This window comes from Oncorhynchus keta, chromosome 19, assembly GCF_023373465.1.
Source record: "Oncorhynchus keta strain PuntledgeMale-10-30-2019 chromosome 19, Oket_V2, whole genome shotgun sequence".
In the NCBI taxonomy this organism is placed as follows: Eukaryota; Metazoa; Chordata; class Actinopteri; order Salmoniformes; family Salmonidae; genus Oncorhynchus; species Oncorhynchus keta.
Genome location: NC_068439.1, coordinates 4,845,291 through 4,855,526, shown reverse-complemented (window position 1 = coordinate 4,855,526; position 10,236 = coordinate 4,845,291). Strand labels below are relative to the sequence as shown.

Below are 10,236 nucleotides of genomic sequence, written 5' to 3'. Positions count from 1 at the left end.
ATTGTAATTTCATGAATATGAATATTTTCTAGTAATATTTTTAGTCTGTTGCGTTATGCTAGTCATTATTTTGCAGCAATTACAGCTGCAAGTCTCTTGTGGTATGTCTCTATAAGCTTGGCACATCTAGACACTGGGATGTCTGCCCATTTCTCAGTGCAAAACTGCTACTGCTCCTTCAAGTTGGATGGGCTCTGCTGGTGTACAGAAATCTTTAAGTCATACCACAGACTCTCAATTGGATTGAGGTCTGGGCTTTGACGAGGCCATTCCAAGACATGTAAATGTTTCCCCTTAAACCACTCAAGTGTTGCTTTAGCAGTATGCTTAGGGTCATTGTCCTGCTGGAAGGTGAACCTCCATCCCAGTCTCAAATCTCCGGAAGACTGAAACAGGTTTACCTTAAGTATTTCCCTGTATTTAGCACCATCCATCATTACTTCAATTCTGCCCAGTTTCCCAGTCCCAGCAGATGAAAAACATCCCGCCAGCATGATGTTGCCACCACCATGTTTCACTGTAGGGATGGTGTTCTCGGGGTGATGAGAGATGCTGGGTTTGCGCCAGACTTAGCGTTTTCCTTGATGGCAAAAAGCTCAATTTTAGACCCATCTGACCAGAGTACCTTCTTCCATATGTTTGTGGAGTTTCCCACGTGCCTTTTTGGCGAACACCAAAAGTGTTTGCTTATCTTTTTTTTCTTCAAGCAATGGCTTTTTTCCATCTCTTTTGATTGTACAGCTTAGAGTGGTCCTATCGGGGCGGCAGGGTAGTCTAGTGGTTAGAGTGTAGAGGAGGCAGGGTAGTCTAGTGGTTAGAGTGTAGAGGCGGCAGGGTAGCCTAGTGGTTAGAGTGTAGAGGTGGCAGGGTAGTCTAGTGGTTAGAGTGTAGAGGAGGCAGGGTAGCCTCGTGGTTAGAGTGTAGAGGCGACAGGGTAGTCTAGTGGTTAGAGTGTAGAGGTGGTAGGGTAGCCTAGTGGTTAGAGTGTAGAGGCGGCAGGGTAGTCTAGTGGTTAGAGTGTAGAGGCGGCAGGGTAGCCTAGTGGTTAGAGTGTAGAGGCGGCAGGGTAGCCTAGTGGTTAGAGTGTAGAGGTGGTAGGGTAGCCTAGTGGTTAGAGTGTAGAGGCGGCAGGGTAGCCTAGTGGTTAGAGTGTAGAGGTGGCAGGGTAGCCTAGTGGTTAGAGTGTAGAGGTGGCAGGGTAGCCTAGTGGTTAGAGTGTAGAGGTGGTAGGGTAGCCTAGTGGTTAGAGTGTAGAGGCGACAGGGTAGCCTAGTGGTTAGAGTGTAGAGGCGGCAGGGTAGTCTAGTGGTTAGAGTGTAGAGGAGGCAGGGTAGTCTAGTGGTTAGAGTGTAGAGGCGGCAGGGTAGCCTAGTGGTTAGAGTGTAGAGGTGGCAGGGTAGTCTAGTGGTTAGAGTGTAGAGGAGGCAGGGTAGCCTCGTGGTTAGAGTGTAGAGGCGACAGGGTAGTCTAGTGGTTAGAGTGTAGAGGTGGTAGGGTAGCCTAGTGGTTAGAGTGTAGAGGCGGCAGGGTAGTCTAGTGGTTAGAGTGTAGAGGCGGCAGGGTAGCCTAGTGGTTAGAGTGTAGAGGCGGCAGGGTAGCCTAGTGGTTAGAGTGTAGAGGTGGTAGGGTAGCCTAGTGGTTAGAGTGTAGAGGCGGCAGGGTAGCCTAGTGGTTAGAGTGTAGAGGTGGCAGGGTAGCCTAGTGGTTAGAGTGTAGAGGTGGCAGGGTAGCCTAGTGGTTAGAGTGTAGAGGTGGTAGGGTAGCCTAGTGGTTAGAGTGTAGAGGCGACAGGGTAGCCTAGTGGTTAGAGTGTAGAGGCGGCAGGGTAGTCTAGTGGTTAGAGTGTAGAGGCGGCAGGGTAGCCTAGTGGTTAGAGTGTAGAGGTGGTAGGGTAGCCTAGTGGTTAGAGTGTAGAGGCGACAGGGTAGCCTAGTGGTTAGAGTGTAGAGGCGGCAGGGTAGTCTAGTGGTTAGAGTGTAGAGGCGGCAGGGTAGCCTAGTGGTTAGAGTGTAGAGGTGGCAGGGTAGCCTAGTGGTTAGAGTGTAGAGGTGGCAGGGTAGTCTAGTGGTTAGAGTGTAGAGGTGGCAGGGTAGTCTAGTGGTTAGAGTGTAGAGGTGGTAGGTAGCCTAGTGGTTAGAGTGTAGAGGTGGCAGGGTAGTCTAGTGGTTAGAGTGTAGAGGTGGTAGGTAGCCTAGTGGTTAGAGTATAGAGGAGGCAGGGTAGTCTAGTGGTTAGAGTGTAGAGGCGGCAGGGTAGCCTAGTGGTTAGAGTGTAGAGGTGGCAGGGTAGTCTAGTGGTTAGAGTGTAGAGGTGGCAGGGTAGCCTAGTGGTTAGAGTGTAGAGGTGGCAGGGTAGTCTAGTGGTTAGAGTGTAGAGGTGGCAGGGTAGTCTAGTGGTTAGAGTGTAGAGGCGGCAGGGTAGCCTAGTGGTTAGAGTGTAGAGGCGGCAGGGTAGTCTAGTGGTTAGAGTGTAGAGGCGGCAGGGTAGTCTAGTGGTTAGAGTGTAGAGGTGGCAGGGTAGTCTAGTGGTTAGAGTGTAGAGGCGACAGGGTAGCCTAGTGGTTAGAGTGTAGAGGTGGCAGGGTAGTCTAGTGGTTAGAGTGTAGAGGCGACAGGGTAGCCTAGTGGTTAGAGTGTAGAGGTGGCAGGGTAGTCTAGTGGTTAGAGTGTAGAGGTGGCAGGGTAGCCTAGTGGTTAGAGTGTAGAGGCGGCAGGGTAGTCTAGTGGTTAGAGTGTAGAGGTGGCAGGGTAGTCTAGTGGTTAGAGTGTAGAGGCGGCAGGGTAGCCTAGTGGTTAGAGTGTAGAGGAGGCAGGGTAGTCTAGTGGTTAGAGTGTAGAGGCGGCAGGGTAGCCTAGTGGTTAGAGTGTAGAGGTGGCAGGGTAGTCTAGTGGTTAGAGTGTAGAGGTGGCAGGGTAGCCTAGTGGTTAGAGTGTAGAGGCGGCAGGGTAGTCTAGTGGTTAGAGTGTAGAGGTGGCAGGGTAGCCTAGTGGTTAGAGTGTAGAGGTGGCAGGGTAGTCTAGTGGTTAGAGTGTAGAGGTGGCAGGGTAGTCTAGTGGTTAGAGTGTAGAGGCGGCAGGGTAGTCTAGTGGTTAGAGTGTAGAGGTGGCAGGGTAGCCTAGTGGTTAGAGTGTAGAGGTGGCAGGGTAGTCTAGTGGTTAGAGTGTAGAGGTGGCAGGGTAGTCTAGTGGTTAGAGTGTAGAGGCGGCAGGGTAGCCTAGTGGTTAGAGTGTAGAGGCGGCAGGGTAGTCTAGTGGTTAGAGTGTAGAGGCGGCAGGGTAGTCTAGTGGTTAGAGTGTAGAGGTGGCAGGGTAGTCTAGTGGTTAGAGTGTAGAGGTGGTAGGTAGCCTAGTGGTTAGAGTATAGAGGAGGCAGGGTAGTCTAGTGGTTAGAGTGTAGAGGTGGTAGGTAGCCTAGTGGTTAGAGTATAGAGGAGGCAGGGTAGTCTAGTGGTTAGAGTGTAGAGGCGGCAGGGTAGCCTAGTGGTTAGAGTGTAGAGGTGGCAGGGTAGTCTAGTGGTTAGAGTGTAGAGGTGGCAGGGTAGCCTAGTGGTTAGAGTGTAGAGGTGGCAGGGTAGTCTAGTGGTTAGAGTGTAGAGGTGGCAGGGTAGTCTAGTGGTTAGAGTGTAGAGGCGGCAGGGTAGCCTAGTGGTTAGAGTGTAGAGGCGGCAGGGTAGTCTAGTGGTTAGAGTGTAGAGGCGGCAGGGTAGTCTAGTGGTTAGAGTGTAGAGGTGGCAGGGTAGTCTAGTGGTTAGAGTGTAGAGGCGACAGGGTAGCCTAGTGGTTAGAGTGTAGAGGTGGCAGGGTAGTCTAGTGGTTAGAGTGTAGAGGCGACAGGGTAGCCTAGTGGTTAGAGTGTAGAGGTGGCAGGGTAGTCTAGTGGTTAGAGTGTAGAGGTGGCAGGGTAGCCTAGTGGTTAGAGTGTAGAGGCGGCAGGGTAGTCTAGTGGTTAGAGTGTAGAGGTGGCAGGGTAGTCTAGTGGTTAGAGTGTAGAGGCGGCAGGGTAGCCTAGTGGTTAGAGTGTAGAGGAGGCAGGGTAGTCTAGTGGTTAGAGTGTAGAGGCGGCAGGGTAGCCTAGTGGTTAGAGTGTAGAGGTGGCAGGGTAGTCTAGTGGTTAGAGTGTAGAGGTGGCAGGGTAGCCTAGTGGTTAGAGTGTAGAGGCGGCAGGGTAGTCTAGTGGTTAGAGTGTAGAGGTGGCAGGGTAGCCTAGTGGTTAGAGTGTAGAGGTGGCAGGGTAGTCTAGTGGTTAGAGTGTAGAGGTGGCAGGGTAGTCTAGTGGTTAGAGTGTAGAGGCGGCAGGGTAGTCTAGTGGTTAGAGTGTAGAGGTGGCAGGGTAGCCTAGTGGTTAGAGTGTAGAGGTGGCAGGGTAGTCTAGTGGTTAGAGTGTAGAGGTGGCAGGGTAGTCTAGTGGTTAGAGTGTAGAGGCGGCAGGGTAGCCTAGTGGTTAGAGTGTAGAGGCGGCAGGGTAGTCTAGTGGTTAGAGTGTAGAGGCGGCAGGGTAGTCTAGTGGTTAGAGTGTAGAGGTGGCAGGGTAGTCTAGTGGTTAGAGTGTAGAGGCGACAGGGTAGCCTAGTGGTTAGAGTGTAGAGGTGGCAGGGTAGTCTAGTGGTTAGAGTGTAGAGGCGACAGGGTAGCCTAGTGGTTAGAGTGTAGAGGTGGCAGGGTAGTCTAGTGGTTAGAGTGTAGAGGTGGCAGGGTAGCCTAGTGGTTAGAGTGTAGAGGCGGCAGGGTAGTCTAGTGGTTAGAGTGTAGAGGTGGCAGGGTAGTCTAGTGGTTAGAGTGTAGAGGCGGCAGGGTAGCCTAGTGGTTAGAGTGTAGAGGAGGCAGGGTAGTCTAGTGGTTAGAGTGTAGAGGCGGCAGGGTAGCCTAGTGGTTAGAGTGTAGAGGTGGCAGGGTAGTCTAGTGGTTAGAGTGTAGAGGTGGCAGGGTAGCCTAGTGGTTAGAGTGTAGAGGCGGCAGGGTAGTCTAGTGGTTAGAGTGTAGAGGTGGCAGGGTAGCCTAGTGGTTAGAGTGTAGAGGTGGCAGGGTAGTCTAGTGGTTAGAGTGTAGAGGTGGCAGGGTAGTCTAGTGGTTAGAGTGTAGAGGCGGCAGGGTAGTCTAGTGGTTAGAGTGTAGAGGCGGCAGGGTAGCCTAGTGGTTAGAGTGTAGAGGTGGCAGGGTAGCCTAGTGGTTAGAGTGTAGAGGTGGCAGGGTAGTCTAGTGGTTAGAGTGTTGAGGTGGCAGGGTAGTCTAGTGGTTAGAGTGTAGAGGTGGTAGGTAGCCTAGTGGTTAGAGTGTAGAGGTGGCAGGGTAGTCTAGTGGTTAGAGTGTAGAGGTGGTAGGTAGCCTAGTGGTTAGAGTATAGAGGAGGCAGGGTAGTCTAGTGGTTAGAGTGTAGAGGCGGCAGGGTAGCCTAGTGGTTAGAGTGTAGAGGTGGCAGGGTAGTCTAGTGGTTAGAGTGTAGAGGTGGCAGGGTAGCCTAGTGGTTAGAGTGTAGAGGTGGCAGGGTAGTCTAGTGGTTAGAGTGTAGAGGTGGCAGGGTAGTCTAGTGGTTAGAGTGTAGAGGCGGCAGGGTAGCCTAGTGGTTAGAGTGTAGAGGCGGCAGGGTAGTCTAGTGGTTAGAGTGTAGAGGCGGCAGGGTAGTCTAGTGGTTAGAGTGTAGAGGCGGCAGGGTAGCCTAGTGGTTAGAGTGTAGAGGTGGCAGGGTAGTCTAGTGGTTAGAGTGTAGAGGCGACAGGGTAGCCTAGTGGTTAGAGTGTAGAGGTGGCAGGGTAGTCTAGTGGTTAGAGTGTAGAGGTGGCAGGGTAGCCTAGTGGTTAGAGTGTAGAGGCGGCAGGGTAGTCTAGTGGTTAGAGTGTAGAGGTGGCAGGGTAGTCTAGTGGTTAGAGTGTAGAGGCGGCAGGGTAGCCTAGTGGTTAGAGTGTAGAGGAGGCAGGGTAGTCTAGTGGTTAGAGTGTAGAGGCGGCAGGGTAGCCTAGTGGTTAGAGTGTAGAGGCGGCAGGGTAGTCTAGTGGTTAGAGTGTAGAGGAGGCAGGGTAGTCTAGTGGTTAGAGTGTAGAGGAGGCAGGGTAGTCTAGTGGTTAGAGTGTAGAGGCGGCAGGGTAGTCTAGTGGTTAGAGTGTAGAGGTGGCAGGGTAGCCTAGTGGTTAGAGTGTAGAGGCGGCAGGTAGCCTAGTGGTTAGAGTGTAGAGGAGGCAGGGTAGCCTAGTGGTTAGAGTGTAGAGGTGGTAGGGTAGTCTAGTGGTTAGAGTGTAGAGGCGGCAGGTAGCCTAGTGGTTAGAGTGTAGAGGTGGTAGGGTAGCCTAGTGGTTAGAGTGTAGAGGTGGTAGGGTAGTCTAGTGGTTAGAGTGTAGAGGTGGTAGGGTAGCCTAGTGGTTAGAGTGTAGAGGTGGTAGGGTAGTCTAGTGGTTAGAGTGTAGAGACGGCAGGGTAGCCTAGTGGTTAGAGTGTAGAGGTGGCAGGGTAGCCTAGTGGTTAGAGTGTAGAGGCGGCAGGTAGCCTAGTGGTTAGAGTGTAGAGGCGGCAGGGTAGTCTAGTGGTTAGAGTGTAGAGGTGGCAGGGTAGTCTAGTGGTTAGAGTGTAGAGGTGGCAGGGTAGCCTAGTGGTTAGAGTGTAGCGGCGGCAGGGTAGTCTAGTGGTTAGAGTGTAGAGGTGGCAGGGTAGCCTAGTGGTTAGAGTGTAGAGGCTGCAGGGTAGCCTAGTGGTTAGAGTGTAGAGGTGGCAGGGTAGTCTAGTGGTTAGAGTGTAGAGGTGGCAGGGTAGCCTTGTGGTTAGAGTGTAGAGGCGGCAGGGTAGCCTAGTGGTTAGCGTATAGAGGTGGTAGGGTAGTCTAGTGGTTAGAGTGTAGAGGTGGCAGGGTAGTCTAGTGGTTAGAGTGTAGAGGTGGTAGGGTAGCCTAGTGGTTAGAGTGTAGAGGTGGCAGGGTAGCCTAGTGGTTAGAGTGTAGAGGTGGCAGGGTAGCCTAGTGGTTAGAGTGTAGCGGCGGCAGGGTAGTCTAGTGGTTAGAGTGTAGAGGTGGCAGGGTAGCCTAGTGGTTAGAGTGTAGAGGCGGCAGGTAGCCTAGTGGTTAGAGTGTAGAGGCGGCAGGTAGCCTAGTGGTTAGAGTGTAGAGGAGGCAGGGTAGCCTAGTGGTTAGAGTGTAGAGGTGGTAGGGTAGTCTAGTGGTTAGAGTGTAGAGGCGGCAGGTAGCCTAGTGGTTAGAGTGTAGAGGTGGTAGGGTAGCCTAGTGGTTAGAGTGTAGAGGTGGTAGGGTAGTCTAGTGGTTAGAGTGTAGAGGTGGTAGGGTAGCCTAGTGGTTAGAGTGTAGAGGTGGTAGGGTAGTCTAGTGGTTAGAGTGTAGAGGTGGTAGGGTAGTCTAGTGGTTAGAGTGTAGAGGCGGCAGGTAGCCTAGTGGTTAGAGTGTAGAGGTGGTAGGGTAGCCTAGTGGTTAGAGTGTAGAGGTGGTAGGGTAGTCTAGTGGTTAGAGTGTAGAGGTGGTAGGGTAGCCTAGTGGTTAGAGTGTAGAGGTGGTAGGGTAGTCTAGTGGTTAGAGTGTAGAGGTGGTAGGGTAGTCTCGTGGTTAGAGTGTAGAGGTGGCAGGGTAGCCTAGTGGTTAGAGTGTAGAGGCGGCAGGTAGCCTAGTGGTTAGAGTGTAGAGGCGGCAGGGTAGTCTAGTGGTTAGAGTGTAGAGGCGACAGGGTAGCCTAGTGGTTAGAGTGTAGAGGTGGCAGGGTAGCCTAGTGGTTAGAGTGTAGAGGTGGCAGGGTAGCCTAGTGGTTAGAGTGTAGAGGTCGCAGGGTAGCCTAGTGGTTAGAGTGTAGAGGCGGCAGGGTAGCCTAGTGGTTAGAGTGTAGAGGAGGCAGGTAGTCTAGTGGTTAGAGTGTAGAGGCGGCAGGGTAGCCTAGTGGTTAGAGTGTAGAGGTGGCAGGGTAGTCTAGTGGTTAGAGTGTAGAGGCGGCAGGGTAGCCTAGTGGTTAGAGTGTAGAGGAGGCAGGGTAGCCTAGTGGTTAGAGTGTAGAGGTGGCAGGGTAGCCTAGTGGTTAGAGTGTAGAGGCAGTCTAGTGGTTAGAGTGTAGAGGCGACAGGGTAGTCTAGTGGTTAGAGTGTAGAGGCGACAGGGTAGTCTAGTGGTTAGAGTGTAGAGGCGGCAGGGTAGCGTAGTGGTTAGAGTGTAGAGGCGGCAGGGTAGCCTAGTGGTTAGAGTGTAGAGGTGGCAGGGTAGTCTAGTGGTTAGAGTGTAGAGGCGACAGGGTAGTCTAGTGGTTAGAGTGTAGAGGTGGCAGGGTAGCCTAGTGGTTAGAGTGTAGAGGCGGCAGGGTAGCCTAGTGGTTAGAGTGTAGAGGCGGCAGGGTAGCCTAGTGGTTAGAGTGTAGAGGCGACAGGGTAGTCTAGTGGTTAGAGTGTAGAGGCGGCAGGGTAGCCTAGTGGTTAGAGTGTAGAGGCGACAGGGTAGTCTAGTGGTTAGAGTGTAGAGGCGGCAGGGTAGCCTAGTGGTTAGAGTGTAGAGGTGGCAGGGTAGCCTAGTGGTTAGAGTGTAGAGGCGGCAGGGTAGCCTAGTGGTTAGAGTGTAGAGGCGGCAGGGTAGTCTAGTGGTTAGAGTGTAGAGGCGGCAGGGTAGCCTAGTGGTTAGAGTGTAGAGGCGGCAGGGTAGTCTAGTGGTTAGAGTGTAGAGGCGGCAGGGTAGTCTAGTGGTTAGAGTGTAGAGGCGGCAGGGTAGCCTAGTGGTTAGAGTGTAGAGGCGGCAGGGTAGCCTAGTGGTTAGAGTGTAGAGGCGGCAGGGTAGCCTAGTGGTTAGAGTGTAGAGGCGGCAGGGTAGTCTAGTGGTTAGAGTGTAGAGGCGGCAGGGTAGCCTAGTGGTTAGAGTGTAGAGGCGGCAGGGTAGTCTAGTGGTTAGAGTGTTGGACTAGTAACCGAAAGGTTGCAAGTTCAAATCCCCGAGCTGACAAGGTACAAATCTGTCGTTCTGCCCCTGAACAGGCAGTTAACCCACTGTTCCTAGGCTGTTATTGAAAATAAGAATTTGTTCTTAACTGACTTGCCTAGTAAAATAAAGGTAAAATAAAAAATATAATAAAAAAATATATATATATAAATAAGTATAAAAAAAAAATAAAAAAATACTCCAATCTCCACTGTGGAGCTCCTGCAGGGTTACTGGTCTCTTGGTTGCCTCTCTGACTAATGCCCTCCTTGCATAGTCCATGAGTTTTGGTGGGAGGCCCTCTCTTGGCAGGTTTGTTGTGGTGTCATATTCTTTTTCAGCTTTTAATAATGGATGTAATTAATGGATGTTCAAAGTTTCTGATATTTTTTTTTTTTATAACTCAACACTGGTCTGTACTTCTCCACAACTTTGTCTCTGACCTGTTTGGAGAAGCTCCTTGGTCTTCGTGGTGCCCCTTTCATGCCGACTCTGGGGCCTTTCAGAACAGTATAGCAAAGAGGGTAAATACCTATTTACAGTGAACTTTTTTTTTTTAAATTTTTTTTTAAACAAGTTATTTTTACATTACAAAAATAGCCTGCTGCGCTAACCTCACCTCGCTGCCGAACTGTTTTTAATTAGTTAATGTTGAGAAGTCTTGTTTTTATTTTATTATTTTTATTATCCTTTTTTACATTTCACTTCACCAATTTGGTTTGTGTCGTTACATGAAATCCAAATAAAAAAAATATATTTAAATTACAGTAATGCAACAAAAAATTGGAAAAAATGCCAAATGGGATGAATGGGATGAATACTTTTGCAAGGCACTGTACACTATCAGTCACATTGAACTTTAAAAGGTGTGTGCGTGTGTGTGTGTGTGTGTGTGTGTGGGGGGTTATTGTTTATTGACTGCACAACAATTCAGTTATATTCTTATTAATCTCCTTTATTTTACTACAAGTCAATGTGTTGTATACATTCACTCTATCTCTACTGTTGCCAATCAATTGTTAAAAGTGAAATAACAAAAGAAAAATTAACAGATCAAAAAGAATAAATTACAAATGTCATATTATGTCTATATACAGTGTTGTAACGATGTGCAAATGGTTAAAATACAAAATAAATAAACATAAATATGGGTTGTATTTACAATGGTGTTTGTTCTTCACTGATGTCACAAATCTTGCTGCTGTGATGGCACACTGTGTGTGGTATTTCGCCATATGGGAGTTTATCAAAATTGGGATTGTTCTCAAAATTCTTTGTGGATCTGTGTAATCTGGGGGAAATATGTGTCTCTAATATGGTCATACAATTTGCAGGAGGTTAGGAAGTGCAGCTCAGTTTCCA

At 50.3% G+C, this 10,236-nt stretch overlaps 1 long non-coding RNA gene across 1 annotated transcript; it reads left to right on the top strand.

The window, feature by feature from the left end:
* The first annotated feature begins 2,699 nt into the window (after positions 1 to 2,699).
* On the top strand, positions 2,700 to 9,020 carry LOC127909134 (uncharacterized). Its single transcript, XR_008069845.1, has 5 exons — positions 2,700 to 3,333; positions 3,464 to 3,595; positions 4,982 to 5,146; positions 5,574 to 5,672; positions 8,527 to 9,020. It is a non-coding gene; the product is annotated as an uncharacterized LOC127909134 (long non-coding RNA).
* Positions 9,021 to 10,236: the final 1,216 nt, after the last annotated feature.